Source organism: Pan paniscus, chromosome 2 (genome assembly GCF_029289425.2).
Source record: "Pan paniscus chromosome 2, NHGRI_mPanPan1-v2.0_pri, whole genome shotgun sequence".
NCBI classification, from domain to species: Eukaryota; Metazoa; Chordata; class Mammalia; order Primates; family Hominidae; genus Pan; species Pan paniscus.
The window spans coordinates 196,107,128-196,118,313 of NC_085926.1; the positions used below are offsets into that span (position 1 = coordinate 196,107,128).

The following is an 11,186-nucleotide window of genomic DNA, read 5'->3' on the forward strand; positions in this document are numbered from 1 at the left end:
AAGGAAGGGAAGAGGGGCTGGCTCTCAGTCCCCACCTCGCCAGGGGTGCCTCTCCCCCCCTGAGATAGGTGTCCTAATAGCCAGGGGGGAAGAGGGGCTGGCTCTCAGTCCCCGGCTCACGGGGGATGCCTCCCCGTGCTGCAATGGGGGTCCTAAAAGCCAGGGGGTGAAGAGTGGCTGGCTCTCAGTCCCTGCCTCGCGGGTGGTCTTTCCCCCGCTGCGATGGGGGTCCTAAGAGCAAGTGGGGGAAGTGGGGCTGGCTCTCTGTCCCCGCCTCGCGGGGAGTGCCTCGCACCCTTGCGATGGGGGTCCTAAGAGCCAGGGGGGGAAGCGGGGCTGGCTCTCAGTCACCACAGCATGGGGGGCCTTTCTGTTCTGGTTTTGCCCAAGAGTAAGCTTATTTGCATCTGGTTCTAGCAGGGCAGTTGCTGTGAAGGCCCTCAAAAAGGGGGGCCATCCTTTAGAAACCCTGTCTAGCTGTTTAGAGAGGTAGGCCACCGGCCTCAGCCAGGGCCCCACAGTTTGGGTTTAAAGTCCAGCTGCCATCTTTTCTCTGACGCATACAGTGGAAAAGGCTTTGTGAGATCCGCTAGCCCCTGGGCTGGGGCTTTCAGAAGTTTTTCCTTTAAGTCACGAAAGACTTGCTGTTGTTGGAATCCCCATTCCAAATGTTCCCGGTCCCCGCCCCCTTTGTGACATCATACAAAGGCGTGGCTAATACTGCAAAGTTGGGCTCCACAGTCTACAAAACCCCACAGCTCCTAGGAATTCTCTCACCAGCCTTCTGCCCTTAGGCTCCGGTAGATTGCAAATGACCTGCTTTCTTTCGGATCCCGGGCTGCTTTCGGACACCTGTCGAATAGTAAATCCCAAGTAAGCTACCTGCGGTCGTCGGCAGATCTGAGTTTTCTTCTTGGACACCTAATACCCACAGCCCTCCAGGTCGGTCCTAAGGATCTTAGAATCCTCGATGGGGGTCATAAGCCAGGGGGGGAAGAGGGAGTGGCTCTCAGTCCCCGCCTCGCGGGGTGTGCCTCCCCCGTGTGATGGGGATCCTCAGAGTTGGGCGAGGAAGAAGGGCTGGCTCTCAGTCACCGCCTCGCGGGGGGTGCCTCCTCCCCCTGTGACGGGGGTCCTAAAGGCCAGTGGGGGAAGAGGGGCTGGCTCTGAGACCATGCCTCGCGGGGGGTGCCTCCACTCACTGCGATGGGGGTCCTAAGAGCCAGGGGGGGAAGAGGGGCTGGCTCTCAGTCCCCGCCTCGTGGAGGGTGCCTCCCCCCCTTTCGATGGGGGTCCTAAGAGCCAGGAGCGGAACAGGGGCTGGCTTAGTGTACCCGCCTCGCGCGGGGTGCCTCCCTGCCCTGTGATGGGGGTCTTAAGAGCCAGAAGGCTTAGAGGGGCTGGCTCTCAGTACCCGCCTCACGGGGGGGTGTCTTCTCCCCCTGCGATGGGGGTCCTCAGAGCCAGAGGGGGAAGAGGGGTTGGCTCTCAGTCCCCGCCTCGCCGGGGGTGCCTCCTCCCCCTGCGATGGGGGTCCTAAGGGCCCAGGAGGAAGAGGGGCTGTCTCTCAGTCCCCCGCTTGCGGGGGGTGCCTCCCCTCACTGCGATGGGGGTCCTAAGAGCCAGGGGGGAAAGAGCGGCTGGCTCTCAGTCCCCTCCTCGTGGGGGGCGCCTCGCCCCCCTGCGATGGGGGTCCTGAGAGCCAGGGGCAAAAGAGCGGCTGGCTCTCAGTACACGCCTCGCGGGGGGTGCCTCCCCCTCCTGCGATGGGGGTCCTAAGAGCCTCGGGGGTAAGAGGGTCTGGATCTCAGTCCCCGCCTCGCGGGGAGTGCCATGCTACCCTGCGATGGGGGTTTGAAGAGCCAGGCAGGGAAGAGGGGTTGGCTCCCAGTCCCCGCCGCGCCGGGGGTGCATCCCCCCCACAGCGATGGGGGTCCTAAGAGCCATGGGGGGAAGAGGGGCTGGCTATCAGTCCCCGCCGCGCAGGGGGTGCCTCCCCCCCTCGTGATACAGATCCTAAGAGCCAGGGGGGGAACAGGGGCTGGCTCAGTCCCCGCCTCGCGGGTGGTGGCTCGCTCCCCTGAGATGGGCATCCTAAGAGCCAGGGGAGGAAGAGGGGTAGAGGATGATGATAATTTCAGCATCGCAGGCTGTGTTCACCCAGCCTGTTAAATTGTTATTAGTATCCTGAAAGGGAGAGGATGATATTACTCCCCATAACAGACAGATATGACTCCCCATCGTAGAGCACGAGGTGTACACCCGCCCTGTGATGTTCTTCCTCATATTCACAGACCGAGAGGTTGATGTCACTCCCAATATCGGAGGAAGTATACAGCCCCATGTGAGATGTTCCTTAATGATATTCCACAGCGGAGGGGGTGATATGACTACATACATGGCAGAAAGTGGAAACCCCCCAGGGATATTATTCCCACGATACTGGAGGGAAGAAGATGATGTTACTTTCAATATGACAAAAGGTGGATGAAGTGGTGGACTGCCCCTCCACACCTGTGAGTATTTCTAGTTGGGTGGGACGAGAGACTGAGAAAAGAAATAAGACACAGAGAGAAAGTGTAAAGATACAACAGTGGGTCCAGGGGACCGGCGCTCAGCACACCAAGGACCTGCACCGGCACCAGACTCTGAGTTCCCTCAGTTTCTATTGATTATGATTTTCATGATTTTAGCAGAAAGGAATGTAGTAGGAGAGCAGGGTGATGATAAGGAGAGAGTCAGCAGAAGACATGTGAGCAAAAGAATCCATGTCATAATTAGGTTCAAGGGAAGGTACTGTGACTGGACGTGCACGTAAGCCAGATTTGTTTCTCTCCACCCAAACATCTCAGTGGAGTAAAGAAGAACAAGGCACTGTTACTGCAAACATGTCTGGCCTCCCGCCACAGGGCAGCTTTTCTCCTATCTCAGAGTTGAACGAATGTACAATCGGGTTTAACACCGAGATATTCAGTTCCCAGGGGCAAGCAGGAGATAGTGGCCTTCCTCCATCTCAGCTGCAAGAGGATTCCCTCTTTTACTAATCCACCTCAGCACAGACCCATTACGGGTGTCGGGCTGGGGGACAGTCAGGTCTTTCTCATCCCATGAGGCTATATTTCAGACTACCACATGGGGAGAAAGCTTGGACAATACCCTGCTTTCAAGGGCAGAGGTCCCTGCGGCTTTCCACAGTGCACTGTGTCCCCGGTTTATTGAGACTAGAGAATGGCGATGACTTTCACCAAGTATACTGCTGGTAAATATTTTGTAAACAAGGCACGTCCTGCACAGCCCTACATCCCTTAAACTTTGATTTTATACAACACATGTTTTTGTGAGCTCCAGGTTGGGTCAAAGTGGCTGGGGCCAAGCGGCTAGGGCAAAGCTACAAATTAACAACATCTCAGCAAAGCAATTGTTTAAAGGACAGGTCTTTTTCAAAATGGAGTCTCTTATGTCTTTCCTTTCTACATGGACACAGTGACAGTCTGATCTCTCTTTCTTTTCCCTACAGGTGGACACACCCCCACTGATATTCCTTCTAATTGCAACGTGGGAGAGGAGGATATGACACGAGATATCGCAGGGAGCAGAAACACCCCTGTGATACTGTTCTTCCTATTCAGGGAGGAAGAGGATGATATTACTCACAACACAGACGGGTGTACACCCTCTGTACACCGAGGGTGTACACCCGTCTGTGAAAGAGATCCTAATCTCCAGAGGGGGAGATGATATTACTCACAATATGGTAAAGAGGCTGTGAGTCCACGGAGGATCCTCAGAGCCAGCGGGGGAAGAGAGGCTGGCTCTGACACCCCGCCTCGCTGGGGGTGCCTCCCCCCACTGCGATGGGGGTCCTAAGAGCCAGTGGGGGAAGATGGGCTGGCTCTGAGACCCCGCCTCGCGGGGGGTGCCTCCCCCCCCTGCGATGGGGGTCCTACGGGCCAGTGGGGGAAGAGGGGCTGGCTCTGAGACCCCGCCTCGCTGGGGGTGCCTACCCCCCATGCGATGGGGGTCCTAAGGGCCAATGGGGGAAGAGGGGCTGGCTCTGAGAACCCGCCTGGCTGGGGGTGCCTCCCCCCCCTGCGATGGGGTTACTAAGGGACAGTGGGGGAAGAGGGGCTGGCTCTGAGAACCCGCCTGGCTGGGGGTGCCTCCCACCCTTGCGATGGGGTTCCTAAGGGCCAGTGGGGGAAGAGGGGCTGGCTCTCTGTACCAGCCTTGCGGGGGGTGCCTCCCCCCCCGTGATGGGGGTCCTAAGAGCCAGAAGGCTTAGAGGGGCTGGCTCTCTGTACCCGCCTTGCGGGGGGTGCCTCCCCCCCCATGATGGGGGTCCTGAGAGCCAGAAGGCTTAGAGGGGCTGGCTCTCAGTCTCTGCCTCGTGGGGGGTGCCTCCCCCCCTGCGATGGGGGTCCTAAGGGCCAGTGGGGGAAGAGGGGCTGGCTCTGAGACCCCGTCTCCCTGGGGGTGCCTCCCCCCACTGTGATGGGGGTCCTAAGAGCCAGTGGGGGAAGAGGGGCTGGATCTGAGACCCCGCCTCGCTGGGGGTGCCTCCCCCCCTGCGATGGGGGTCCTAAGGGCCAGTGGGGGAAGGGGGGCTGGCTCTCTGTACCCGCCTCTCGGGGGGTGCCTCCCCCCCTGTGATGGGGGTCCTAAGAGCCAGGAGCAGAAGAGGGGCTGGCTCTCTGTACCCGCCTCGCGGGGGGTGCCTCCCCCCCCTGTGATGGGTGTCCTAAGAGCCAGGAGCAGAAGAGGGGCTGGCTCTCTGTACCCGCCTCGTGGGGGGCGACTCCCCCCCCTGCGATGGGGGTCCTAAGGGCCATTGGGGGAAGAGGGGCTGGCTCTGAGACCCCGCCTCGCTGGGGGTGCCTCCCCCCCCTGCGATGGGGGTCCTAAGGGCCAGTGGGGGAAGAGGGGCTGGCTCTGAGAACCCGCCTCACGGGGGTTGCCTCCGCCCCCTGCGATGGGGGTCCTAAGGGCCAGTGGGGGAAGGGGGGCTGGCTCTCTGTACCCGCCTCTCGGTGGGTGCCTCCCCCCCCTGTGATGGGGGTCCTAAGAGCCAGGAGCAGAAGAGGGGCTGGCTCTCTATACCCGCCTCGCGGGGGGTGCCTCCACCCCCGGGATGGGGTTTCTAAGAGCCAGAAGGCTTAGAGGGGCTGGCTCTCTGTACCCGCTTCGCGGGGGGTGCCACCCCCCCCGTGATGGGGGTCCTAAGAGCCAGAAGGCTTAGAGGGGCTGGCTCTCAGTCTCCGCCTCGTGGGGGGTGCCTCCCCCCCTGCGATGGGAGTCCTAAGGGCCAGTGGGGGAAGAGGGACTGGCTCTGAGACCCCGCCTTGCTGGAGGTGCCTCCTCCCCCTGCGATGTGGGTCCTAAGAGCCAGGGGGGGATGAGGGGCTGGCTCTCAGTGCCCGCCTCTCGGGGAGTGCCTCCCCTTCCTGCGATGGGGGTCCTAAGAGCCAGGAGGGGAAGAGGGGCTGGCTTTCAGTCACCACAGCTTGGGGGGCCTTTATGTTCTGGTTTTTCCCAAGAGTCAGCTGATTTGCTTCTTGTACTAGCAGGGCAGTTGCTGCCAAGGCCCTCAAACAGGGGGGCCATCCTTTAGAAACCCTGTCTAGGTGTTTAGAGAGGTAGGCCACCGGCCTCAGCCAGGGCCCCACAGTTTGGGTTTAAAGTCCAGCTGCCATCTTTTCTCTGACGCATACAGTGGAAAAGGCTTTGTGAGATCCGCTAGCCCCTGGGCTGGGGCTTTCAGAAGTTTTTCCTTTAAGTCATGAAAGACTTGCTGTTGTTGGAATCCCCATTCCAAAAGTTGCCGGTCCCCGCCCCCCTTTGTGACGTCATACAAAGGCGTGGCTAATACTGCAAAGTTGGGCTCCACAGTCTACAAAACCCCACAGCTCCTAGGAATTCTCTCACCAGCCTTCTGCCCTTAGGCTCCGGAAGATTGCGAATGACCTGCTTTCTTTCGGATCCCGGGCTGCTTTCGGACACCTGTCGAATAGTAAATCCCAAGTAAGCTACCTGCGGTCGTCGGCAGATCTGAGTTTTTTCTTGGACACCTAATACCCACAGCCCTCCAGGTCGGTCCTAAGGGTCTTAGAATCCTCGATGGGGGTCATAAGCCAGAGGGGGAAGAGGGACTGGCTCTCAGTCCCCGCCTCGCGGGGTGTGCCTCCCCCGTGTGATGGGGATCCTCAGAGTTGGGCGAGGAAGAAGGGCTGGCTCTCAGTCCCCGCCTCGCGGGGTGTGCCTCCCCCGTGTGATGGGGATCCTCAGAGTTGGGCGAGGAAGAAGGGCTGGCTCTCAGTCACCGCCTCGCGGGGGGTGCCTCCCCTCCCTGCGATGGGGGTCCTAAGAGCCAGGGGGGAAAGAGCGGCTGGCTCTCAGTCCCCGCCTCACGGGGGGTGCCTCCCCCCTTGCGATGGGGGTCCTAAGAGAAATGGAGGGAAGAGGGGCTGGCTCTCAGTCCCCGCCACGAGGGGGTGCCTCCCCCCCTGCGATGGGGGTCCCAAGAGCCAGGGGGGGAAGAGCGGCTGGCTCTAAGTCCGCGCCTCGCCAGGGGTGCATCCCCCCACTGCGATGGGGGTCCTAAGAGCCAGGGGGGAAGAGGGGCTGGCTCAGTCCCCGCCTCGCGGGGGGTGGCTCGCTCCGCTGAGATGGGCATCCTAAGAGCCAGGGGAGAAAGAGGGGGAGAGGATGATAATTTCAGCATCGCAGGCTGTGTTCACCCAGCCTGTTAAATTGTTATTAGTATCCTGAAAGGGAGAGGATGATATTACTCCCCATAACAGACAGATATGACTCCCCATCGTAGAGCACGAGGTGTACACCCGCCCTGTGATTTTCTTCCTCATATTCAGAGACCGAGAGGTTGATGTCACTCCCAATATCGGAGGAAGTATACAGCCCCATGTGAGATGTTCCTTAATGATATTCCACGGCGGAGGGGGTGATATGACTACATACATGGCAGAAAGTGGAAACCCCCCAGGGATATTATTCCCACGATCCTGGAGGGAAGAAGATGATGTTACTTTCAATATGACAGAAGGTGGATGAAGTGGTGGACTGCCCCTCCACACCTGTGAGTATTTCTAGTTGGGTGGGACGAGAGACTGAGAAAAGAAATAAGACACAGAGAGAAAGTGTAAAGATACAACAGTGGGTCCAGGGGACCGGCGCTCAGCACACCAAGGACCTGCACCGGCACCAGCCTCTGAGTTCCCTCAGTTGTTATTGATTATGATTTTCATGATTTTAGCAGAAAGGAATGTAGTAGGAGAGCAGGGTGATGATAAGGAGAGAGTCAGCAGAAGACATGTGAGCAAAAGAATCTATGTCATAATTAGGTTCAAGGGAAGGTACTATGACTGGACGTGCACGTAAGCCAGATTTGTTTCTCTGCACCCAAACATCTCAGTGGAGTAAAGAAGAACAAGGCAGTGTTACTGCAAACATGTCTGGCCTCCCGCCACAGGGCAGCTTTTCTCCTATCTCAGAGTTGAACGAATGTACAATCGGGTTTTACACCGAGATATTCAGTTCCCAGGGGCAAGCAGGAGATAGTGGCCTTCCTCCATCTCAGCTGCAAGAGGCTTTCCTCTTTTACTAATCCACCTCAGCACAGACCCATTACGGGTGTCGGGCTGGGGGACAGTCAGGTCTTTCTCATCCCATGAGGCTATATTTCAGACTATCACATGGGGAGAGAGCTTGGACAATACCCTGCTTTCAAGGGCAGAGGTCCCTGCGGCTTTCCACAGTGCACTGTGTCCCCGCTTTATTGAGACTAGAGAATGGCGATGACTTTTACCAAGTATACTGCTGGTAAACATTTTGTTAACAAGGCACGTCCTGCACAGCCCTACATCCCTTAAACTTTGATTTTATACAACACATGTTTTTGTGAGCTCCAGGTTGGGTCAAAGTGGCTGGGGCCAAGCGGCTAGGGCAAAGCTACAAATTAACAACATCTCAGCAAAGCAATTGTTTAAAGGACAGGTCTTTTTCAAAATGGAGTCTCTTATGTCTTTCCTTTCTACATGGACACAGTGACAGTCTGATCTCTCTTTCTTTTCCCTACAGGTGGACACGCCCCCACTGATATTCCTTCTAATTGCAACGTGGGAGAGGAGGATATGACACGCGATATCGCAGGGAGCAGAAACACCCCTGTGATACTGTTCTTCGTATTCAGGGAGGAAGGGGATGATATTACTCCCAATACAGACGGGTGTACACCCTCTGTACACCGAGGGTGTACACCCGTCTGTGAAAGAGTTCGTAATCTCCAAAGGGGGAGATGATATTACTCACAATATGGTAAAGAGGCTGTGAGTCCACGGAGGATCCTCAGAGCCAGCGGGGGAAGAGGGGCTGGCTCTGAGACCCCGCCTCACTGGGGGTGCCTCCCCCCACTGCGATGGGGGTCCTAAGAGTCAGTGGGGGAAGAGGGGCTGGCTCTGAAACCACGCCTCGCTGGGGGTGCCTCCCCCCCTGCGATGGGGGTCCTAAGGGCCAGGAGCAGAAGAGGGGCTGGCTCTCTGTACCCGCCTCTCGGGGGGTGCCTCCCCCCCCGTGATGGGGGTCCTAAGAGCCAGGAGCAGAAGTGGGGCTGGCTCTCTGTACCCGCCTCGTGGGGGGCGCCTCCCCCCCCTGCGATGGGGGTCCTAAGGGCCATTGGGGGAAGAGGGGCTGGCTCTGAGACCCCGCCTCGCTGGGGGTGCCTCCCCCCCCTGCGATGGGGGTCCTAAGGGCCAGTGGGGAAGAGGGGCTGGCTCTGAGAACCCGCCTCACGGGGGTTGCCTCCGCCCCTGCGATGGGGGTCCTAAGGGCCAGTGGGGGAAGGGGGGCTGGCTCTCTGTACCCGCCTCTCGGTGGGTGCCTCCCCCCCTGTGATGGGGGTCCTAAGAGCCAGGAGCAGAAGAGGGGCTGGGTCTCTATACCCGCCTCGCGGGGGGTGCCTCCACCCCCGGGATGGGGTTTCTAAGAGCCAGAAGGCTAAAAGGGGCTGGCTCTCTGTACCCGCTTCGCGGGGGGTGCCTCCCCCCCCCGTGATGGGTGTCCTAAGAGCCAGAAGGCTTAGAGGGGCTGGCTCTCAGTCTCCGCCTCGTGGGGGGTGCCTCCCCCCCTGCGATGGGGGTCCTAAGGGCCAGTGGGGGAAGAGGGACTGGCTCTGAGACCCCGCCTCGCTGGAGGTGCCTCCTCCCCCTGCGATGTGGGTCCTAAGAGCCAGGGGGGGATGAGGGGCTGGCTCTCAGTGCCCGCCTCTCGGGGAGTGCCTCCCCTTCCTGCGATGGGGGTCCTAAGAGCCAGGAGGGGAAGAGGGGCTGGCTTTCAGTCACCACAGCTTGGGGGGCCTTTATGTTCTGGTTTTTCCCAAGAGTCAGCTGATTTGCTTCTTGTACTAGCAGGGCAGTTGCTGCCAAGGCCCTTAGGCCCTTAGGCTCCGGAAGATTGCGAATGACCTGCTTTCTTTCGGATCCCGGGCTGCTTTCGGACACCTGTCGAATAGTAAATCCCAAGTAAGCTACCTGCGGTCGTCGGCAGATCTGAGTTTTCTTCTTGGACACCTAATACCCACAGCCCTCCAGGTCGGTCCTAAGGGTCTTAGAATCCTCGATGGGGGTCATAAGCCAGGGGGGGAAGAGGGACTGGCTCTCAGTCCCCGCCTCGCGGGGTGTGCCTCCCCCGTGTGATGGGGATCCTCAGAGTTGGGCGAGGAAGAAGGGCTGGCTCTCAGTCACCGCCTCGCGGGGGGTGCCTCCCCCCCTGCGATGGGGGTCCTAAGAGAAATGGAGGGAAGAGGGGCTGGCTCTCAGTCCCCGCCACGAGGGGGTGCCTCCCCCCCTGCGATGGGGGTCCCAAGAGCCAGGGGGTGAAGAGCGGCTGGCTCTAACTCCGCGCCTCGCCAGGGGTGAATCCCCCCACTGCGATGCGGGTCCTAAGAGCCAGGGGGGAAGAGGGGCTGGCTCAGTCCCCGCCTCGCGGGGGGTGGCTCGCTCCGCTGAGATGGGCATCCTAAGAGCCAGGGGAGAAAGAGGGGGAGAGGATGATAATTTCAGCATCGCAGGCTGTGTTCACCCAGCCTGTTAAATTGTTATTAGTATCCTGAAAGGGAGAGGATGATATTACTCCCCATAACAGACAGATATGACTCCCCATCGTAGAGCACGAGGTGTACACTCGCCCTGTGATGTTCTTCCTCATATTCACAGACCGAGAGCTTGATGTCACTCCCAATATCGGAGGAAGTATACAGCCCCATGTGAGATGTTCCTTAATGATATTCCACGGCGGAGGGGGTGATATGACTACATACATGGCAGAAAGTGGAAACCCCCCAGGGATATTATTCCCACGATCCTGGAGGGAAGAAGATGATGTTACTTTCAATATGACAGAAGGTGGATGAAGTGGTGGACTGCCCCTCCACACCTGTGAGTATTTCTAGTTGGGTGGGACGAGAGACTGAGAAAAGAAATAAGACACAGAGAGAAAGTGTAAAGATACAACAGTGGGTCCAGGGGACCGGCGCTCAGCACACCAAGGACCTGCACCGGCACCAGCCTCTGAGTTCCCTCAGTTTTTATTGATTATGATTTTCATGATTTTAGCAGAAAGGAATGTCGTAGGAGAGCAGGGTGATGATAAGGAGAGAGTCAGCAGAAGACATGTGAGCAAAAGAATCCATGTCATAATTAGGTTCAAGGGAAGGTACTATGACTGGACGTGCACGTAAGCCAGATTTGTTTCTCTCCACCCAAACATCTCAGTGGAGTAAAGAAGAACAAGGCAGTGTTACTGCAAACATGTCTGGCCTCCCGCCACAGGGCAGCTTTTCTCCTATCTCAGAGTTGAACGAATGTACAATCGGGTTTTACACCGAGACATTCAGTTCCCAGGGGCAAGCAGGAGATAGTGGCCTTCCTCCATCTCAGCTGCAAGAGGCTTTCCTCTTTTACTAATCCACCTCAGCACAGACCCATTACGGGTGTCGGGCTGGGGGACAGTCAGGTCTTTCTCATCCCATGAGGCTATATTTCAGACTATCACATGGGGAGAGAGCTTGGACAATACCCTGCTTTCAAGGGCAGAGGTCCCTGCGGCTTTCCACAGTGCACTGTGTCCCCGGTTTATTGAGACTAGAGAATGGCGATGACTTTTACCAAGTATACTGC

The 11,186-nt window shown here is 58.2% G+C and overlaps 1 long non-coding RNA gene and 1 pseudogene across 1 annotated transcript; both read left to right on the forward strand.

Annotated features, from left to right (window-relative positions):
- Nucleotides 1–1,206: 1,206 nt before the first annotated feature.
- On the forward strand, nucleotides 1,207–4,822 carry LOC129397495 (putative uncharacterized protein FLJ45355; annotated as a pseudogene).
- A 537-nt stretch (nucleotides 4,823–5,359) lies between these two features.
- Nucleotides 5,360–8,209, forward strand: LOC129397496 (uncharacterized). The gene is made up of 3 exons (XR_008624986.2): nucleotides 5,360–6,086; nucleotides 6,867–7,090; nucleotides 8,092–8,209. It is a non-coding gene; the product is annotated as an uncharacterized LOC129397496 (long non-coding RNA).
- The last annotated feature ends 2,977 nt before the right edge of the window (nucleotides 8,210–11,186 follow it).